This window comes from Haemaphysalis longicornis, unplaced genomic scaffold (assembly GCF_048455015.1).
Source record: "Haemaphysalis longicornis isolate Haplotype H1 unplaced genomic scaffold, Haemaphysalis longicornis Haplotype H1 scaffold_4, whole genome shotgun sequence".
NCBI lineage: Eukaryota > Metazoa > Arthropoda > Arachnida > Ixodida > Ixodidae > Haemaphysalis > Haemaphysalis longicornis.
This window is the reverse complement of record NW_027526361.1, coordinates 77026046-77049489: the sequence shown is the minus strand read 5'-3', so window position 1 is coordinate 77049489 and position 23444 is coordinate 77026046.

Below are 23444 nucleotides of genomic sequence, written 5' to 3'. Positions count from 1 at the left end.
TCTCCTTGGCTTTCTCCCATAGGAGCTTGTCTTTGTCTTTTCAGCACCTTTGTCAGGGAGCGTGGGCAGCATGGATACCACTACTTGCGCCTCTTCTGCACGATGTAGTGTAACAGTTTTTGCTTTTTTTTGCAAAAAAATTCACAATTAGGAGGAAACACCGAGTTTACGAGACATCAGGGCGCTTGTTGCTCAGCTGTGTGCTCCTTGCGCGTAGTTGAACTTGCTGTTTAATTCGCTGTATGTGTGATTACTATACTGCTATTTCCTTTAACTAAAATTTCGTGAGGGAGGTTCCGTGATTCTCTTGTTTTATTAGGCGAAGGTGAGCATAAGACTGACGCATTGATTTGCCTTAAATGTCTTTATTTCCTTTGCAGAAGACAAATCGCCAAGCAATTCTATGATTTCCTGAAGTTGCTGGATGAACTATCCTGCGAAGAGACAGTATGAATTTTCACTGTCCCTGGCAAGAAAATCGGCAAATCTAAAGAAAATTACACAAGTGTATTATTTTGTGACACCTCTCAATTATTGCGAGCGAATGCAGTAGAAAGAACACGCGCTTGTTTTTGATTCTCATTAAAACAGGTGTTGTCAATCAAATTTCACGTTAACAATTTCACAACTTCAACAAAGCTAATGCGCCTGCGCTACAAAGTGCGCAGGAGTTAGGGGTGGCGAATTGATCTAAACGACTCGCAGTTCTTTGACTGGAGCCCAAATCACGTATGAACAAATTTGCAGCACGTCAGTTATCGACACATTAGGCAAGATGGGATTTGTTGGTCAGCCAGTTTCCCCCGAAATGCACTGCGACCACACCCAGTGACGTCAACAAACTCCAAGAGGCTGATCCCATCAATGGTGAAAGCAAATACAACCAACAGCGATATAATTAATGAATGAAACGCAAAGGAATCCGAAGAGGGCGCCCGTAGTGATAGCATAACTTGAAGAATTGTTTACCAATCGAGACGAGTGGAACGTTCTCAGGATTTGAGCGCCGCCTCCAAACGCCTCTTGCAAACTGTTCCAAGGCAATAAATTCGGATATTTATTTCCCGAACATAGGTTATCGTGCATCGATAAGGAATTGAAACCATTTTAGGGCGTACGCGCTCCTGTTTTGAAGACGTTGGATACAGCGCTGTTGAAAGAGCTCCCAAAAATCTGATACCAGTATAATTCGCGTGTGTGAAACAGGTTTGCATTTGTTGCTAACTACAAGCTTCCGCCTTTACCGTCGTCGAAGGAATTACACGTTTCGCCGAAAATGCCTGGATTACAGGAGACGAAGTAGGGGCTTCAGAGATAATAACAGTTTAGAGATGCCCTGAAAAGTTTTTTCTCGGTCTTGACAGCTCTGCCTACTAATAAAGTGTAGGCCAAGCATTCAAATTACAATTACTTGCAAAAAATAACAAAAAAACATTGCAATTTCTTCCTTATGAAAAAAATGAAGGTTTTGTGGTGGAATTTTATGCCATTGTAAAACTCCTGGAGATCGAAAACTGGTTCGTCACCACTCGTATAATTTGCCTCAGCCGTTACAAAAAAACATCAAGAAAATAAAGGCGTCTGCCTTATAGATTTCGACGTTGATATGTTAAAAATGCAAAAACAGAAAATACTTCTGCGGGAGATTAGCCAAGGGATGGGGCAGTGTCAGTTGATTGATAGACGAATCTGGTGGTGAATTAGTTAAAAATATGACCACTTTCCCCCGACACATGGCACATACCACCGCATTTGTTGGTCAATAATGCATAAAGGCTACGCTTACCATGCTACCAGTCCCAAATTCTCTCCTTTCTTTCTTCCATGCTTGCTTGCTTGCTTTTTCATCGCATTTTGCGTACTCGGTGGATTTTTTCGGAAAATAACAACTGCCATTTTATAGTTGTTTATTGTTTAACATGACGTATTTCGCACGATCCATACTCTCTTGGAGTGTTCTGCTTATCAACAACAGCACTCTGCAGTTCTTTTTTAAAAAAATTGGCCGCGTATCCGCTCCTTTGGTTGCAAATGTCGACAAAAGACGATAGCCTTTATCGACTTTTGCCAAGTAAATGCCTCCCTTCGCATTCTCGCTCACCTCTCATGTTGTTCTTGCGTCGCGCTCCTACAAAGGTAAAGGCGCCAAAGGTTTGCTTAAATCCTTTTAAATGTACTGCGTCCCACTGCTCCAGGACGGGTGTCTCGATGCCAACGCTGCCGTACGGCGGAGACGTGCGTTTATCGAGACGCCCTACTTCAGCGTTTATAGAACCGCGTTTCCCTACTCCACGTGCGTTCCAAGCAGAACCTGGAACCTATCAAGTGGAACCTTTCGTAACTGTTGCCGGTTTATTTCTTAAAATGGTTCCAGAAGCTATAGTGGTGCGGGCGACCGCAGGCGACGGCGGAGTGATTTCTTTTTCTGCATTTGATGAAGTATTTAATTTTGCAAAAATTAAGCATGTATGATATTTTTATAAAGGAACACTGCAAATATCACTTCTGTATTAATTTGTGGTCTTATGTTTGCGTAATTTCTTGTTCTTCTGCAACAATGTTGACAAGTATGAACATTACACCGGACTTAGACGCGTAGATTTAGCTGTGACTATATAAGACTATTGCGCAGGCCTTGTTTTACTTTGGCCAGTTGGCTGAATCGAGTCACAGACAGATAGATAGACAGACAGACAGACATATTGAACGACCAAAAATTCTGGGTTTAAGTAGCCCAAGAAAGACTATCGTCTTTAAAAAAAACTTTCAACGGACGGTTTAGTTTAATGACAGCCCCAACCTGCCCACTACCACGAAGTTGGCTTTCTTTCACTATGAGTGTACCGGCAGCAAAGCACGCTTCACAGGAATCTCAAAATTACATTGGAAAGCGTTGACAAACATGGGAGAGATCAAACTTAGAGTGAATATTATTATAGATGGACCAGCATACAAGCGTGCACAGCGCATATCCGGATTCATGTGCACGCCTGTGTCCCTTAGGCAGTCTTTTTTTTAAGGGAAAGCATGAGCTGATTGACTGAGCAAAAAGCCGCCGTGTCAGACGCGTCGCAGACACATTTTTGTAGGCTCTCAAAAACTTGGCCCCTAAACTGTTCTGGCGGAGAAGAAACAAAGGAAATGAAAAGGCTGGTTGCTGCGCAGCGGGGGTACAAAGCTACGTGGATACGCCATGACCGACGTTAGGCCTACCGCCCCTCTTTGAAGCTTAACGTCATCAACTGGTACCCGAACGTACAATGACCACGACGTTGCTTGGTTTGTCCTTAGGCTTCATGCTACAGTTTCCGGACGTTAAAGGGGCTATGCAGACAAAACACAAGTTTGTGTTATACCAAATATTTTGTGCTTTATAGTGCCCCAGCGCTTCCGGCAGGATGCCGTATTCACTGACAAATTCACCAATTTATGTTAAAATTTTGTTTCTCCCGCCATATCGCGCGTTTTGGTGACGTCTGCCATGAAGTCACTAGGGCGGGTATTCAAACAAACTTTCTGTGCGTCATTAGGCTCTGCATCCGTGCTTACCGTAAGTCTTCGCAGGTGGCGCTTCAATATTGAGCAGCGGACCGTTGTCTGCCGCGGATTTGTTTTTCATCGTTTTTGCACCTGGCTTGTTTTAGTTGCGATAGAAAGTAATCGTTCCGTGAAATATGGGGTATGCTCCACAAACAGGGTCGCATAAGCCAACGTCGCTTCCGCAAATTGGCCAGCGTCGTGTAAGACGACTTCAAAGCGGCGGGCAGCTGTGCAGCTAAAACAAGCATAGTGCACCCAGTACCAAGTGGAATTCGCATGTTTACGTGTATTTTCGTGACTTTACTTGTTTACCCCAGCGCTCTTACGGCTGTGAAATGAATATGCATTACATTTAGGTTGAAATAGCTTGTTCGGAAAGCTTATAAACACTGCCTAGTTTGCGTATGCCGACCTCAGCCAACCGCAAAGCAGGGCATTTGACATCACAGGTTCCGTTGCGGGAGATCAGCTAGTGGGTCGCGTGGCCATTGCCTTTTTCAAGACGATAGTATTTCTTGGGCTACTAAAATGCAGAAATTTTGGTCTGTCTGCCTGTCTGCGACTCGATTAAGCCACCCGGAAAGGGAATTACAATCTGCGCAATAATGTTATATACTCACAGCCAATAAGTCCGGCGTCGGTGTTCATACTTGTCAACATTGTTGAACAAGAATAAGACAATACGCAAATATAAGGCAGAAAATCCATACATAAGTGATATATGGAGTGTTCATTTATTTAAAAATTCATGGATGCTTGGTTTTTGCAGAGCAAATGAAATAGTACATCAATGGCAGAAAACCGTGGCCGGCTGTTGTGAGCGCGACCTCCTGGCGGCATTTAAGAAATCAGACGGCAATAGCAACGAATGGTTCTACTAGATGGGATTCTCATTCCGCTTGGAACGCTCGTGCAGTAGGGCATCGTGGTTCTTTTAATGTTGTAGTAGGGGCCTCAATTCTCACGCGTCTCCGCCGTACGGCAGCGCTGCCATCGAGAAACCCGACTCGGAGCAATAGAACGCGGTACGTTCAAATTCACTTGATCCAACCTCTAGCGTGTTATCTTGGGAGGAACAATACGGGAAAGGAACAGCATGAGAGGTGAGCGGGAAAGAGAAGGGTGGCGTATACTTGGTAGGAGCGTTAGTCGACTATCTTCTTTCGGCGACATTTTCAACGAAAAGAGGAGATACGCGGGCTATTATTTCTTATTTATATAGGTTATTTGAGTGAAGTGTGCGTTAAAAGTGGTGTCAGTATTATCCTAACCAGGTAATCTTTCGAATAAACCAAACTTGTGTTTTGTCTGCATGTCCCCTTTAAGCCTAAATGCATGACGTTAGGAGTAATGACACGCTTTGTTGACTAACGTCGTCTACCAACACCTGAAGTTCGACGTGCAATGAGCGTGACATTGCTTGGTGCGCTGTTTCGCTCAATCTAAGGTTAAGAATTAGCACACGACGGGCTTAAAGGTTTGGTTCAGCCACTCTACGGCCCCATTATATTGAGGGTGGTATGCAGTGGTCTGTAACTTCTTAATGCCTAAGAGTTCGGGCATTTTTTTCAAGACGCGTGGCAGTTAATTTGTGCCTTGGTCCGCTAACAGCTGCTCGGGTACCACGTACTGGATAACAATTTTCTCTACGAACTCTCGAGCGACCGTTTCGGCTTTTTGGTCTGAGAGGGGGAAAGCCTAACGACTCAAGTAGTCTACGAAGACCAAAATGTGCTTGTTTCCTGACGAGGACGTCGGTAAGGGGCCCAGTATATCTAGGGCTGTCCGGTGGAATGGGGAACTAAGCCCCTCGTACACCTGCAGCGCCGCCGGCTTTTGTTTTTCGGGCTGTTTTGGTCAGCGCACGACCGACACTTTCGACAGAACTCCGTGCCATCCGCCCCCATGCCTGGCCAGAAGCAGGCCATTCTTATCCTCTTGCACGTTTTTCGTGTCCCAGGTGCCCCGAGTACGGGGTGTCATGGTGCAGCTGGAGCAGTTCCACCCTTCATTGAGGTGGGTACCAGTAACCTTCTTGCCCCTCGGCGGGACGGTCCCTGTGCCTTAAGAATTCCCCTTTATCCAAGAAACATTGCCCCTCGGTAGTTCCCGTTTCGAGCGACATAATTATCGACTTCAAGTGTTGATCGTCGTCTTGTTATCGTTTCATACGGCCTTCTTCCATCGATGGTGCAGAGATGTCTGGCACTCGGATGGGCGCTCTACTTAGGGCGTCCGCGTTCAGATTGGTTGTTCCGGACCTGTGAACGATCTCGAAGTCATACTCCCACAAGTCATACAAAGCGAATTCTACCTTCTTAGCCTCGAGCTCGGGTCGTGGGAGTTCATCAGCCACTTGAGAGGCTATCAATAAGTCAGTATGCGAAAGTGCCTCCAGTACAAGTGGGGTCTCAAATCGCCGACAGCCCCTACTACTGCGAGGCACTCCTGTTCGGTGGCTGAATACTTTTGTTCGGCTGAGTTCAACTGCCTACTGGCGTTTACCACTGGGTGTTCTTTGCCGTGAAACTACTGTGACAGCTGGGCCACTAAAGCTGTTTTGGAAGCGTCCATCGTGAGCTGACAGGGCCGTTTGATGTCTGGAAACTTGCGCATGGGAGGTTCAACCAACTTGCGTTCCATCGACACGAAGGCCTGTTGCTGCTCCTCTATCTTTGGAAGTGTTTTTTGACGGTTAGCTGCATGAGCGACTGCGCTCCTCGGCAAATTTCTGTAAGTGCTGCTGGTAGTAAGAGAGCAAGCCCAGAATTGTCTCGCTTCCGCCGTTTTTCTCAGCTCGGGGAAATCCTGCACGCACTTGATCTTACATTTGCCAGGTCGCACCCCGTCAGCGGATATGATCTTCCCGAGTTATTTCGCCTCTGGTCGAAGAAATTGGCACTTCAATGGCTTCAGCTTTAGGCTCACAGCTTGAACCTTGCGAAATACCTTGCGCAGGGCGGCGAGGAGGCGTGCGAACGTGCTGCTGTTAATTACGATGTCGTCTAAAAAATGGCACCTCTTTCTTAACAGCCCCGTTAGCACGACATCGGCTGTCCACTGCCGAACCGGCGCGCTGTTCATTAACCCCATGGGCATCCGTCGCCATTGATACATGTACAAAGGGTGTGTCGAATGCAGTGTTGTCTTTGTAATGTTCGTGCATTTTGATTCGCCAATACTCTATTGCATGCCTACGACGGTGAAAAATGTGGCGGAACCGAGTTCTGACAGAGTTTCGGCGATGTCAGGAAACGGGTACGGGTTCAGGCGAGTGACACGATTTAAGTCGCGGTAGTCGACTACGAAGCGGTAAGACCCATCTGGCTTTTCTACGAGTGCTCGATGATGGTGAAGTGGAATGCTCGATGATCCCCCCATTTAAAGCTTGTTCACCTGACAATCCATCTCTTCTTTTTTGTAATACCATATTCGGTATGCCCTACGGTAGAGGGCTGGCGCGGCCGGTGGAAATCCTGTGCTTTATCGCCTCGCAGTGGCCGATGTCAGTTCTACAGGTAGAGAAAGCCACACCAAAATCATGTATCAGGTCTCGGATTTTGGAATTCTGGGGTTCGGGAATCTGCAAGAGGTTAAACAGATCATGCATATCGGCTCGCTCTATACGCCTCCATACAACCTCATCGTAAGGCTCTTCCGCAATCACAGACGGAATTAAGGTGCCGATCAATTTGTTCTTAGGGATTTTGATCTCGTGCAGTGTGGTGTTTACTATGCGAACAGGCACTCGGCGATTATTAACCACGGTGACTAAGCTATGCGCGCCCATGACTCCAGGCAACTCGAAAACACTGGTCTCGACAACTCCAAATTGCCATTTGGCAAGTTCGGAGCCAGTTCGCCTTCCAGCACGCATTCGCTTAATGGCAACAGGACTGTCCCTTTGACAAAGGGACAGTCCTCCAATCAAGTATTACCGAGAAGCAAGGAGAGACGGTTTTGCAATTTTACTGCAAGGCAGTATATGTCTCACCTCCCTGCCCCCCAGTTTTTACTCCGGTGAAGCAGATTTACTGGGCGCCACTCCGGCGCTCCTCCTCGCCACCGCCGACCCCTCTTTTACAACGGTTATCACAACGATTATTCACCTCGCCACCGCTAATGCCTCTTTCACAAGTGGCACAGTCAGCTGAGAGTGTCCGTAGCGCCGCTATACGATGATTGCGGAGAGTCAACCCCAGCACGAATAGGTTTAAAGACGCCCGAAAGCCGCTGCCACCACCGCCGCCGAGAATGTAGCCACGGCCGTTGCCGCGTCAAATTCCACCTCGCCCACTAGCCGCGCCCCTTCCGGGTGAAAGCAACTTGCCCCGTTGGAACGCCGGCGTGAGCACATTATTCTTCTTTAGCTTGAAAGCCAATCCGAGCAACATAGTCGCATCGGCGGCCCTCGTTGACCAGATGGTCATAATTATTCGGGCGGAAGTATGATAGTGGATCTTAGTCTGGTCACATATAAAGTATTTCTCTCTCTCCATTCGCCAGTGTATTTTACTTCTGCTTAGGCTCCTATTCCCAGTTGCCAGTTGAGGCGTGCAGGGGCTGGGGGTGAAAGGAGGGGGGCATGCACGAACCGCAAGGCTTAACGCCGCTACCGATGACATACCCGTTTTGGGGGAGGGAGATTTGAACGTGGCAGTTTCATGGCTGAATGTGCCCAGTCAGCTGTCCTCCGAAATCGAGCGGTTTGGGTCTGGGTTGATGTGGTGAACAGGCAATAAGAGTCTACGACTGAGCAGTGAAAGGACAGCCACGTGTATGTGGACTAGTATAGAGGTCGACGCCCTCAAGGTGTTAACTCGCTATGGAACTGACGCATGTCGCTCGCTTGGAGGAAGAAGAGCGGAAACTTCAGAAGCGTCAGCCCTTAAAGAAGCGTGGATGGGCGCGAAAACCACGGAAAGCCGCGTCCAACGCCTTTGCCGCCTCAAGTTCCAGCTGGTCGTGAAGCTGCGAATCACTCCCTGATGAACAGCAAGTGGCCCGCGTGGAAGGCCCACCGGTGCCAACATCAATCGTTCAGCTTAAAGAGCTTTCATAGCGAGATGTTCGACAGTGTCTTTCACTTCTAAGCACCCGCGCATGTGAACGGTTGCTGGTGTATGCGTGCACGGGTTGGGAGAGAAGGGCAGCGGTGGGCGGGTGGGCAGCGGTGGGCGGTGGGTTTTGGGATTGTGGATAAACGAAGGGGATAACTACTTAAGTACTCAGGAGGAGCAACTTAAGGTTAAGGGAAAGCGAAACGCAGCTATAATGAAGCATAGAGCTCTGTGGGGGTATAACAAATATGAAGTAGTAAGAGGAATGTGGAAAGGAGTAATGGTTCCGGGCCTCACGTTTGCGAATGCTGTACTCTGCTTAAAATCAGACGTTCTATCAGGTCTTGAAGTAAACCAGAGAACGGTAGGACGTTTGGCCTTAGGCGCGCATGGAAAAACAACTAACGAAGCAGTTCAGGGAGATATGGGCTGGGCGTCGTTTGAAGTTAGAGAAGCTCAAAGTAAAATATGCTTTGAGATGAGGTTGAGGGCAATGGATCAACGAAGGTGGGCAGCTAAGGTTTTTAGGTACCTATACTTGAAAAGCGTGGACACGCAGTGGTTAAGGAAGACTACAGGCTAACGACGAAATACGGAAAGAACAGTGGGGAAAACAAAACAGCCAAGGTAACCAAAAAGGAGGCAAGGCAGATTGAAACGAATAAATGGAGGGAAAAAAATGGAAGCTAAAACGTCGTTAGAGATGTACAGGGCTGAGAAGATGAACATCAGAAAGGAAAATTTCTACGATAATTCCCAGGGCAGTGCTTTGCTTTTTGAGGCTAGAGCAGGTTGCCTGCGAACTAAGAGTTTTGTGGGGAAGTATTCACAAAATGATGGGGTATGTGTGTTCTGCGGAAAAGAAACAGAAACTATGCGGCACATAGTGTTAGAATGTGAGGGTATCCATCCAAATCTACATGAAGGGAATATTGGGCTTTCAGAAGCCCTAGGATTTAAGGGTATCAGAGAGGAAGATAACTTCAAGGCTGTCGAGGGGACGAAAAGAAGATTAGAATGCTGGTGGACGAAAAGCAGAGAGGGGAATATTGCCTAGGACAGTTACCACCTGTAACAGGGAATAGAAAGTATTTCGGGCCTAATAAGCTTTAGGGTCTTCCATAAGCAGTGCTAGTATTAAACCAAGAGTGTAAAACATGGTTATATTAGTCCTTTTTGGTAAGATGACATGTCATCACCCCGCTTCAAAGGGGAAACCAATAGGAATCATCATCATCATCATCGGGGGGAGGGGGAGGGGGGGTGCGGGCACGCGCAGATATAGGTTTCATACCCTTACGGATGACATGTCCGTTGTGTTTGCGCGAGGTTCAACGTGTCCGTCAAACAGCCCAGTCCGACCGGTCCGGTGTCATCTGTGGTATTGGTTGGCGTGTTACACAAACAGTAAGATGCCTACGACGTGGGAGGGAAAGAGACAGCTCTACGTTTGTCCGCTAGGGTAAAGCTCGGGTCTTTTGCAAATTTCATTCGTGTGATTGGCTAGGAAGTATGCTCAGTCGTCAAGTACAAACAAACGTGTTTTGTTTGGGCACTCCGTGGTGGACGTGCTGGTTTGCAGGTCATCCTTCTTCACAGAGTGGAAGGGCACCACATTTTTTCATGTTGTTGGGACCACACAACAAGAGCAGCAACACGTTTCGCAGCAAAGCATCTAAAAACAATGGCAGGAGTACAGATATCAAAGATAAAACGAACGAATCACAGAAACAACAACAACAACATACGCAATAATAATAATAATAATAATAATAATAATAATAATAATCAATCAATCAATCAATCAATCAATCATGTTTATTTACGTGCCCAGGAACAGCCAGAGGCCTGAGTGCTGGCGCACGGGTAGTTTCATGAAAACAAAATACAAGAAACATATAGCAAGAAACAAACAAGCGACAAGACACACAAATTGAAGTAGTGAAAATGACAGAAATAAAGCACAGGCGGAGCCTGGGTACAGGTAAAAAATAAAAAAAGAAGATGCCTATGTTGCTCTGCCTGTCGTAAAGGCCACACGACAGCCAGAGCAACAAAGTTTGACAGTAATACAACAAAAACAACGGAGTGTAGAGACAAATGATAATATGAACAAATGACAGTAAACAGTTTCAAAAATAGGCAACTATCAGTTGGATAGACACAACCGCAGAGAAACCAAATTCCAGAAAAAAAAGAGCGACAGACATATCATAGGTGTTTAACATACTGTATTCAACAGCGCTGTACGGTAAATTGTAAAGGATTTCTGAAAGATGTCAAGGCGTTCAAAGAAGCGGTTGTAACAATTCTGTATTCTGCGCACAGGAGAATGATTGGAGTTGCGCGCAGCGGTGAAGAACGGGCGATGCGACCTGGTGGGCTTTTGTGGTACACTAAAATCTAAACAGTTAAGCAGGTCTGCGCAAGAAAGGTCGCCATGAACAATTTTGTGAAGAAATGTAAGGTCTGCACGCATACGTCTGCAGTACAAGGAGGGGATGGAAGGGACTATGGGTAAGTCAGAATCAGGATGAAAACTCTGATTGTGATGACGGTGCTTAAATATGGATAAAAACTTCTTCTGCACACGTTCTATTAATTCACTACTAGATTTGGAGATGCCGTTCCAGGCAACAGAAGCATATTCTAACTGTGGTATTCATATTGCATTGTATAGCATTAGAAATGGATCTGGAGAAGAGAATTCCTTTGTAATCCGACACACATTTCCAAGGCTTCGGAGTGCTCGCCGGGTGATGAGCCTAATATGAGGAGAAAAAGAGAGGGTACTGTCGAAAAGCACCCCTAGGTCCCTAATCTCATCAACCCTTTGCAGAGGAGCTCCCTCAATACTGTAGGAAAACAGCAGAAGGTGGGTTTTGCGGCTGTAGGTGACAACCTTTGTTTTAGTGGGGCTTAAAATTAGGCAGTTTTTCCTGCACCAGACCGATAATTCCGACACATCCCTCTGCAAGGCACAGCAGTCCTGAACACCGCTAATGTGCCTAAATAGTTTGACATCATCAGCATAGAGAAGAAAAGAAGAGTTTGTTAACACTGTCGAAACATCATTGATAAAGACAGAAAACAATAATGGACCCAGCACGGAACCCTGGGGTACACCACTTGTTGCAGGGTAAACACTAGACTTTTTGTAGTTAACATCTACATAAAAGGACCGGTCAAGGAGATAGTTGGACAACAAGGCAACGAGGCTTGCGTCTACACCGGACTTAGCAAGCTTGTTAATTAATAACTGATGGTTCACCACATCAAACGCCTTACTGAGGTCAAAATAAATAACGTCCAACTGGCCGTTTTCACAAACTGCAGCCGAAGCCTGTGTCATAAAGCTTGCAAGATTTGTGACCGTCGATCGACCAGAGAAAAAGCCGTGCTGATTTGGTATCACAACGTTGTTGACGCAGGCAGCAAGAACTTTGTGCAGAGCTGACTCAAAGAGTTTTGAGGCGACACAAAGGAGTGAGATCGGGCGATAGTTAGAAACGGCTGACTTATCACCAGACTTAAATATTGGAAAAATTCGAGCGATCTTCCATGCACAAGGAAATTTACCTAAAAGTAAGCAGTTATTATAAATGGAAGTTAAGACAGGCACAAAAATGTTGCCGTAAGCCTTCATGAGGGCTGCTGGAATTCCATCTGCACCACAGGAAAATGATGGTTTCATCCGTTGAAGGCTATCATTGACAATTTTTTCATCGAACCTAAGTGTGTTAAAATTAGAGTTATTAAACGATAGGCGTTCGTCGTTGCCATCTGGCAGTTGAAAGACAGAATGAAAGTACTGAGCAAAACTGGTGGCAACATCCTCAACCTCTTCACCATCGGAATTAAGCAGGCTAACGTGTTCTTTAGACGCCTTAGAACTGCCGCGTACATACCTCCAGAATTCAGCCGGTTTCTGAGACGCAGCAGCCTCTAACAATTCTATATAGAGCTGGTGGTCACGCCGGTAGAGGATTTTACAAAGTGAGCGATACCGACTAAACTCCGCTTTCCATTTGTCAAGCCCAGAACGCTTGGCCTTTTTGTGGGCGCTATCCTTAACTTCGAAGTTCTTTAGAAAACCAGTGGGGAAATTTGGAAGGAACAGGCTTATAACAAGGGATATACTTTTCCATGCCCCTTCTGACGATTTCAGTGAAACGTCGAACCTGTTCGTCAACATCATTGACATCCAAAACACTAGACCATTCAGCAGATGAATAAAAGTGATACAGCCCAGCATAATCTCCACGCTTGAAAGATATCGCGGGACTGCACAATTGTCAACACCGCCAGAGCGATGCTGGGTCGTGACCGAGACAGAGACAATAAGAGGGGGGTGAAACTTGTCTGGGTGCACAAGGGATGTTTCGGAGGCACACACTTGCACGTTTTTTAAGTTTGAGAAGCACACATCTAGAACATTACCACAAGAGTTTTCTATGCGGCAAACTGCTGCATGGAGGTGAACGATTGAAAATCTAATAGCATGCTGCATTTCTGCGCTGCATAATGGTTTTTGTGCTCAAAGGAAAGACTGTTCCAGCGAATACCTGGGGTGTTGAAGTCTCCAAGTATAATGAGCTTATGGTTGGAGTGTGCATTTGAGACATTTTCAATGGTTGTGAGTGTTCGATTAAATACAGAAGGTAATACATCCGGGGATATATAGAATGCACCGATGAGTAGCTTCTCGCCCTTCGTGAGGCCTACCTCAAGCCAGACTGATTCGTCTAGGGTCTCGAGGTCAGCACGCCGCATGCAATGCACTGAATGATCAACGGCAACGAGAACCCCGCCACCTTTTTGTTTAGGTCCAGTTAATTTTCTGTCGCTTCTAAAGATTTGATAGTTAGAAGGGAAATAGTCGGAAGACGAGATATCATCGGAAAGCCAGGTTTCAGTAATGACAACAGCAGAAAATTTAGAGCATACAATATTTCTAATAAATTCAGAGGACTTAGTTCGTAGACCTCTAGTGTTTTGATAGTATATGTCGAAACTCTCGTACTTACTGATCATTTTCAGTTATTTCAGAGCTGTGCAGCATACCAGGGTGGACCTTGCCTTGAAACGGCTTGAAAAGGCAGCCTTTTGGCCACATAGACGGGTCGCTCAGGCGCCTATAACACTCCTCGTTAACAGTTACGCAAAAAGAAGAATATGAGTCATACTTGGTCCTAAGGCGTTTGCAAGACAATGGCGTAACTTGCACAGTTGACAAGTGAGCCAACAGTTGAGCAGATGTGGTGCTAGCGGACAGTTTTGAAACAAAGATGACCCTGGAGCTCGGTGGTCGGTGTACCACAACCAACTGAGAAGCTTCCGACGCACCCACGCGGGGAGTGCTCCTTTTCTTCTGCAAGTTCGTCGGCGGGCCATTAAACGCAGTTTCGGACCTAGGAGGCGGGGGCAGAGGGTGGACCGAAGGGGAAACCAAAGTGCACAAGGCCGTAGCAGGTTGACTGCTGGGGCGGTCAACGAACGGCGAAGCGGTGTTAGAGGACAGGAAGGGGGCACCTTCACAAGCTGCACCGGCGGCGGCTTCGGCGAACGACGACCTCGTAGGGATACCAGACTGCGGTGACGTCACCGGCGGCATGAAAGGATTAGCAGGCTTCGGAGAAGCAGGCGGAGAAGGCGGGGGACGCGCGAGCTCCCCTCGCAGGCAGCGAACCTCCTCACGCAGGGAAGCGACGATTGCAGCCTGATGGGCAAGCCCAGCCACGTTGTCCCGTCGAAGAAGCCGGTTCTCTTCGCGCAGCTCGGTGACAACATCCCCGAGAAAAGAGAGGCTGGCGCAGGCTTCGGACAGGAGATTCTTCAACGCAGCTACCTCTGCGCGTAGGTCCGCCGAAGGGTTGAAGCTTGCTCCGACAGGGGACGCCACTCGTTTGGCCGGGATGTTCGCTGGCTCACCGTCTTCGCTGGCTTGGTCAGCGGGGTCGCTAGGCCTAGCGGGTGACGCCGCAGCCACACACAGATTGCAGACGAACGGCTGCTCACCGGAGATCAAACGCTGCAGTTCCTCGTCCGGAAGAACAATGCACTTTCCGTGCGCACGGCGTTTACACGCAGAACATCGAAAAAACGTCTGCCTGCCGAAGAAAGCGAGGCAGCAGAGGAGGCACTTGTCCTTACTGGGCGCCATCATGCGGCGCCCAGTAAGGACAAAATAATAATAATAATAATAATAATAATAATATTATATTGATAACAATAGTAATTTAAGGTTATGGCGATGATGGTAGAACACGCTGGGCAATCGAACATTAATGCTTTCGCCTTTACTGCGTCATGAGGAGGGCTTTGGCGTCCTCATAGATTTGTGTAGTTGACAGCATATCCAGCATCAGAGAGCGTAAAATGTATGAAAACCTTCCAAATGTAAAATCTCGCCACTATATTAGTTGAAAGTTAGTGCGATAAACTCATAATAATCGCCGTATCTCGTACTCTGTGCCCTGAACATATCCTCCTGCCCTTTCCAAATCCTCTATTCTGCAAGCTGGTGTCGCGGGTCGTCCTTTTCCGTATTGAAAGTAATGCAACTACGTTACTATTTTCTCTTCCAGCGTGTCTCCACCTGTATTCATAAAAAAGACGGTTGGACGACGTCGTGCAATTATGGCAGCGAAACGGAGCGCTCGGGGAGAACGCCGAACCCGCAAAAGAATGACTACGTAAAGTTCCAACAATCCAAAAGATGCTTTTCGCAGAAATAAGAATGCGAAAAAAGAAAAACAAACGCGGGCATAAGTAGCCCTTATTCACAAAAAACAAAAAAAAAAACAAAAAAAAGGCTGGGTCGCAGCACAAAGGCTGGGTCTGCAAAGGCTGCAAAGGCTGGGCCGCAGCACAAATCGAGCTTATGAGATAAGGAGAACTCGAGATAATCAGTGCGCATGCTCTGCACTCGTTTCTCGTAGTTATTTACTAGGTATTATTTGTAGCGCAGCTTGGCGCTTGTTTGTTGCGCTTTTGTCAGGCGTTTCGAGTGTCCGGAGCAATAGAGAGCCATTGTTGCGGCACCAAGCATTGGAGATGTAGATGAAGCTTGTACACGTTTCCGTTCTTAGATTTTTTTTCTTTAGCCGCCACTGTTGAGCTTCAGCCAAGACAAGCCAGAACAAAAAGAGAGGTTGGGCGGCAACTTCAAAAGAAATGAGCGTACGCGAGTACTGGGTCGTCAACGTCGACACGACCGCATAGAAGGAATTGTTGCGGCCTGATTAAGCTGCCGCCTAACGACGTTGTTGCACGAGGGTTCTCTAATTACTCCCTTTCTCCCGCTATCGGGCCAGGCCCGGCACTCTGTCTCTGACTTCCGCCGAAGCATTGCGCTCTTTCAACGTGAGTGAGAGGAGAAAGACCATGATAACAAAAGAACTTGAAATCTAGAAAATGCAAGCTTCTATTTAAGCGTGGATGATGACAAAGCTAAGGATGCGTCTAAAAATGGGATAACGAGCAACCAAAGCAAGTATTCGAGACGGAGAAGGAAGAGCAAGAAGAAAAGAGCGGGGCATCGATAGAGTCGGTTCTCTTTAGGGGCACGAAACCCAATAACAGCGCGTGTTCGGCCGCCTTTGTCGATGCGTGACGCGGGAGGGTTAATATTGGCAGCTGGCCCATTCGACGAAGCCTGATCGCCGGTGCTCGCCGGCACATTGGCGGAGAGCAACCCGGCGACAGACCGAACGACCTTTTGGCCAGGGGCGGCCAAAAGAACAATGGTGCGGCGTTTCGGGCGTAACCGTGCAGCTATCGAAAGGAAACAAAAGCACTGGCGAGAAAATAACGCCCTGCGGAGTGCCAGGCATACGAACGGGCGCTCAAGTGCTGTAAAGGAGGGCGGTTTAAGACGACTTCATGAAGGCCACTGTGAGGAGGCGAAACCACAGCGCGCTTTGTCGTGGGCGTGGCATTTGTTTCCAACCGCACAACCCCTTCTCTTCCACCCTACCCTCTCCCGTTCACGCCACCATCACCTCATTCATGGACGTGCAGGAAATACGCTTCCTCCCTCCTGCGCCGAGCCGTTGTTAATCCAAAGCTTCTGTCACTGCGGGGGGCCGAGCAAAGCTCGTTAGCAACTCAATGCCCACTGGTCGTCGACGCTTTACGCGTTGGAGCCGGCAGCGATGATAAAAAGGCTTTATAAAGTTGGAAGAAATAATAAATTTCACAGGCGGGAGCTGCGGCAACAAAAGAGGAAGAAGTAAAACAGCGGAAGATGGTGGATGCTATTGAGCGGAACGATAACTCTGGAGAGCAGAGGGGAATAGTAACCACTGCATTGCAAGAAGAGAGCGGTAGCGAGACTAATGCTAGGTGCGGACACCTTCATTACAGCTGATCGATGCAAAAAGAACGAATGCTGCTACGTCGGAAAATGGAAGTAACAAGAAATGAGCTTTAGTTCGATGCCGCACTACTGTTGCGCTGCAAGGGAAAAGAGGCGAAGGCGCTCCAGGGGCGCTGCTAACGTAGAAGAATGAAGAATGGTATACACGCGCACAATCTGCAGTCCTCTGGGGCTCACAGGACGGAGGCAGCGCATCGGTGCGAATGCCTAAAACGTTCAATGCACTGGGATGCAAGAGTGTGGCCGGAGAGGAAAATCAACGCGTCAACAGAGTGTGAGGTGCGGGTATGCGGGTGTCACAGCGGTATACTTGGTGCGCATTTCGCAAGGATATCTTTTTTTTTCCCCTGAATAAGGAAGAACCATCTCTTCGATTATATTTCCGCCACGCAACGCGTAAATTTAGGTATACGTTGTTCTTTTATTTCAGTGCACGCATGCACACTTCACGGCCCCTTCTCTTCATCAAATTTGCGGTAACATTGTGGGTTTTGTGATGGTGTCAGAAAATAACCAGGCTAATAAATTAAAGACCGTACAGGGAGAGCCACTTCCTCCCTTTTATCAAAATCTTGGTTTTGCATGTTCAGCCCACTCGCGCTTCCTTCAGGTCGCCACTTCTCTCTAGTGAATTGATTTGTTCTAACAATCAACCGTGCGGTGCGCATATTTAATGAGGTTGAACCATGCTCAACGATCAATGGCTGCGAAAAGAGAATAAAACGGGGTTACAGCGAGGTGCTGGCGGCAAAGAAAAACACGTATGAAGGGTAGGCACGAAACAAAATGAAATTACTACACTGAACCCGCTCGTGCTGTTCGAATGCCCAGCTGTGCAGGAACTACTTAGCCTACTCCCAGACAATCAAGGAAAATTATATAGATTTATATTGTTTCTGGACACGGTCGTCTGAACACAGGTTTTCTGATAATGAAAATCAAAACCCTCTATAGCAAATTGCCTGGCAGTGGGGGTGCACATGTGAATATACTTTGTAGCTTTTTCGTAATCTCTAATAATACCTGTTGTTGCTTAAAGGCGCAAGTGGTTGACTCAAGGTGATTACCTTTATTCCAAAAACAGGAAACAGGAAAAACGTCAAGCATCAATACTATCAGCCTATGCCCGTCTCTTCAGCTCTGTTTAACTCAACTGTCCCGTCTCTCTCTGAATGCAAGAAGCTTATGATGGTTGCTGGTACCAACCTGGAAAGAACGCGAACACGAAGAAGAGACAAAACAATGTCTTTGTTTCATGGTACCGCGCGATAAAGCACCCTATTATCCTTAAAAATGCAAAATCAAGCCTGCGAATATTTCCTGCGCTAATTGAGCAGGATGCGATAGCGGAATTTTTAAGCACAACGGGGGCGAGCGAACGATCGTGTGCAGGGGTATCAAAGCAAGGGCGTACCTCTGTGCTCTTTTGCAGCATCTTCAACGGCGAGGGCGGATTGACTAACTGGCAAGCACGTGGAATAAAAAGGTAAGCCCATGATGGTTCTAGTCTTACAACAGTGTGGCGTGCCGTCAGCGAACGCCTACTGTTATGGCAATGTAAGCGAACGAGCAGAATAAGCCGCCATAAGGCCTTCTCCCCGTAACACGACATCATGAACAGACGGGCCCGACGAGAATTGGAGCGACCATACGGAGGCTCTTGGGAACAGAGAGTAGTTCGGCGTGGGGGCTACGCCAGTCCCTGCGAGAGCAGGAGCGCATATAACAGACCCACGTGACTGCGACGAATAAATGCAATTCAGCTTTTTTGTTGCCAGGACATTCCTGCTCTCCGTCTCTTCCTTCCTGCCGCTTCTTTTTTTCCTTTTTTTACAAGAAGCGCTTTCTGTTGATTGCCTGCGAGACCACAAGGAGGCGCGGCAGTTTGCGAAAGCACAGCCCGAAGTATAGAGAAAATGCCGGCGCTATGGTATACAGAAGAGGTGGCAGTCCGAGCACCGTCGTCCCGACCGTCGTTTGGACCGTCTTCCAGAACCACTTTTACTGCACCAAATTATCTGTCTTCCACACAAAGTACATGGCAGGCCTATTTTGCTTGTTTTGGAAGAGGCAGGGCGCTTTTTTTTCGCTGCGCCGTCGTTGGCGCCTTGCCGAAGTACGCTGTCCCAACCGATAGCAACGCGTTGACGCACTTACGTGCCTGACTGCGTTGTGGTTACAGGCTGTGTGCCGACATCAGGGGCGTTGCGCAGCAACAGAACATGGCCGCGGGCTAGGACAAATACTATGTGGCTGAAGAAACCACTTAAAACTTAATGTTGCATGGTTCTCTGGTAGCGGAGGGCAATGCTAGAAATGGTCACATTTCAATGATGGTATTATCGAGTCGGTGCTATTGTACAGCACTGCCGAGGCTAGCGGGAACAGGTTTCAGAAACGGAGTGTGTAAGAGTGCCGTCCGGCACCACTCAAGCTCAGTGCTACAGCCGTGGCTTGAGTGCCACCCGACGACGTTCGAATTTTAGAGACTGAGCTGACACAGGCCAGAGCATCTGCCTTTCCGGTTCTTTAGTACTGTATTTCTTTTACATCTAAAGTTTGAATTATAATTTTCATGGCGTAGGTTAGTTTTGATTGCTTGAAATGGTTTTGTATTGTTGGGTAATGTTGGGTTAGTTTGCGTAATGTCACATAATGGATGGCGCAGCCTATCAGAAAAGCAGGCAATAACATTGCGGGTACGCGCAAACACTTAAAAGAAATCGCCCTTACCATAGCTCTGACTGATTCTGCAGCTATACGCAACAGTACCGTTACAGCGCGGCCGCCCGGAGGCTTCGACGCTTGTCGACAATTGCGTGTCAGTGCTAACTGTCGTCGCTGTCTGGTCAGTCCACTTGACGTCAATGTTTCGTGGGATCGGCTTCACTGTGTTGATGTCAAACGGAAAAACACCGTCTTCTGTAGGTGTGAGGAAAAAGGTGTTTACAGAAAGCAGTTTAGCTGGAAATATAATGCCACATATGAAATGAAGCTGCACTAACGTACGTTTCAATGGTAGAATTTTCAACACAATCCTCCCCGCTATTTAAGCACACAACCTAGATTGCAAATATACAATGTTAGTGTACGTTTGAGGAAAATTTGGCATGATATGGAAATAACTAAAAAAAATAAAGCTAAACAATCCGTAAATATACAGAATGTTTCGACACACATTCACAAACAGTTAGCAAAAATGTGACGTCCTGGCGTTGACAGATTCCTTGCTGCAAGACATTCCTGAAGCCGCGTTCCAGCGAGCGAACTAGTTCCTCAAGAAGGGAGGCACTCAGCCGACGACCTAGGTGGCTGAGGAGCTCCATCCTAACCTCGATGCCCGGCTTCCTTTTTGAGCGAAACCTCATCCTTCGTTGCTCCGACTGCGCCAAGTCATGCCCAAATGGCCCGAGACAGTTCACAAAAATCATAAACGGCAATATTTACATCCGTAAAACGTCCAAACCAGCTACTAATGCCAGCAAAACCAGGAAGGCGACGAAAGCTGAAATAACGGATTCGCTGTTGCCGCCGTTTCAGGCTGGTTCATCGCTTTGTTCCGTCTCTTTTTTGGTTGTCATCGCATACTTTCGCAGTTAGCCCTTTTAAACGATTATTGCGGTTCTAGTCATCGTCACTCTCCGTCACTGAATTCCAACGGTCTGTCGTCATTCGCAGGTTCACTAATGCCAGTTTCACTGCAGAAATCAACGGTGGATGTTGCCGAATCGCGAAGTTTGACATATTCGTGAGCATGGAAGCCTTTCTCTCAACTGTTGCGCTCTCCTGGCTCTCCTGCTTTTGCAAGGGGTTTGAAAATTCCCGCTACACGAAAGAATGCATGTAGTGTGCTGAAAACACTTAAACCGCACCATCCAAACTGATAATCAGATGCTGCGGCGAGAAAATTCAAGGGTGATTTTCACACCCACTTTCCCCCTCCCGTCAATCCTCCTCGCCCCACTTCCCTCCTTTCCAGTTTCGCCGAGACTGCGCACAAACACCTGCGACACTTTTTGCAAGACCAAATATTCGTTCGCAGATGCACTGCGGGAACGGAACGCAGAATATTTTTCGGCGGAACGCAGAACAGAACGCAGAACCCACTTTTCTTTTGCTCGAGGTCTCTTATTCATCAACAGAAAGAGAGAGAGAGAAAGAGAACAAAAAAAGCACATGGATCTCAAAGCGATGCTGCCTTGAATATGTACAAGCATTTCTTCTTTTTTCATGCCTTGTCTATATATTCCAACTTGACCTTTGAAAGCATCACTGAGGGAAAGTTTCGTATCGGTAGCGTATTCCAGAGAGCGAAGAGTTTATGCTATAACTTCGCACGCTGGGAATATTTTTGAAGCAAGAGAAGAGAGAGCCTCTAGAGTCAACGTCTCTGGAGACTGCAGTGCCGTGATGAAAAGCCGCGTACGCAGCCTGTATTTTACCGTTAATACATACTCCGCCGACGTTGACGAGAAGCGAGTTTCAAAGCACTTAATTTTCTCAGCACCTCTCTTTCTATTTTTTTCTTTCCTTTTTGAATTTCGGGCATATTGAATGGGTTGAAAAAGTTCCTTTATCATTTTCGCACAGTTCTCCGTTTCTATCGTATTAAAAAAGCGCTGTGCTGTAGCCTGGTGCATTACCAGTATACTTACATCGCTATAGGAGTTTTCTCACGTTAGCAGGAACTCGAGAAGATCATTTGTTATTTTTGGGACGTTTATAGTGGGAGCGCGAATTCTGAATTCGTGGAGTTTGAAAGTATACGTTATTCCTAGACACTATCGAGACTCAAAATATATTTTGTAAGGGGATTCCCACGGCAATTACACGAGTTAAGGAGTTCATGCCAGATTGAAGCTGCGTAAGAAGACCAATACAATAGCTAGAAATAAATGTTTATTCCGCAGCGTTCAGACAGTTCAATGAGCTGCAAAAACCTTTTTCCCCACTCCTGGGACGAGCTGGTCGTGTTCCGAGTCACATGAAGATGACTGAAAGTATTCCAATTATGCTAAGATTATCTGGCTTGTCCTCATTATCTGTTATGTAAAAATCGCTTAGCTCAAATAAGTATTTTTCGCCGTGGCTATAAAAAATCAAATTAGACAAGGAAATGGCATTTTTGTGTTGAGGTGACCGCGTGGTTCTTTAGCCTAAATTTGGCCAAGTTAATTATTTCGAGGGGCACATTAATTTGCCGCCTAAGCCACGCCGATCAAAAGGTTTACGATGAACATCACGTAATCCGGTAACATAGCCGATGAATGGTCGCTGCGCTGGTGTTACTGCTTACGCATTGCTGTTTCTTATAGACGGTTCACGGTTGTAGCTTCGGCACCCATCGCGCATTTTGGCCGCACAGTGGAGAAAGTTTTTATTTCCTTAATAGCTGCGCGTTTCTCGTCATGCTTAAAGGATTAATTTGCAGTCGTCAGCGAAAGTTCGCGGCATGTGCAGTGCGTGGCGTAAAGTTTCTTAGAAAGTATACTAGAGAGGAAACTGCCCCTGGGACACATGTCGGCGTGGGGCGATTATAGCGCTATGGGATGACCAAAGCTGCTGGCTTGGCATGTCTATCGGATTCTTAAGTGTCTTCGTGGGTTCGCATTTTTCACTGTGCAGTGCTAGGTCACAAGGTAGCCGCTAAAGCCGAAATGGCCGAAGCTCGTTTTGATTCACTCGCTTCGCTTTGAAACTCAAAATTCGCTCCATTAGTTCATGCTAAGAAAGCTGTGCTTCATTTTAAGCAAGTTGGAGGAGTAGTGCCTGCGAGCGAACATCAGTAGATATTTACAGAAGTACAAACCAATAATGTAAACACGTTAATTTCTGGTAAGGAGAATGCACTTCCGGGTAATTTTTTTCCAATAGCGGCGCATATGTTAATAGCATCAGGACATCTTGACTGAGCGGGTAATTTGCTGCCGCGAAAGTTCTGGCAGAAATTTGTAACACAGCGAAAGCGATGTTTTCATGGGTACGCGCATAAAACCTTTCTAAGCTTTTCAAACAATTTGCTATTTGAAATGTTTCCAAAGAAAGGGTTTTTAATATGCGTCTCCCAAAATTTAACATTACTGGTAACAGCCAGCTAGGTCTGCAGAATACTAGGCATAAACGTTGTGGTAAACTTTCAGTAAAACGAACACCCTTTATTTTTATTTATTTAGCTTTAACACAGCGTGTTATCATATAAATGTATAATTACACACTCTTCTCCGCGTTTTTTTGGCATTGTATTTAAATTTAACGCCGCTAAGACATTTCAATCCAAGCCACTGACGAAAAAAAGCCGAGCGCAAGGTATAATGGCGGCTCACGACGACACATACGGCCTTGATGTGAGCCGCATAGACGCTAGTGGAAGGTTACCCTCTGATGTACATAGTAAGAAACTATAATGAGTGGCGGAGCTGCGGAAATTACATTTATGCGCCATCTGCCGCCACAAACCGCCGGCT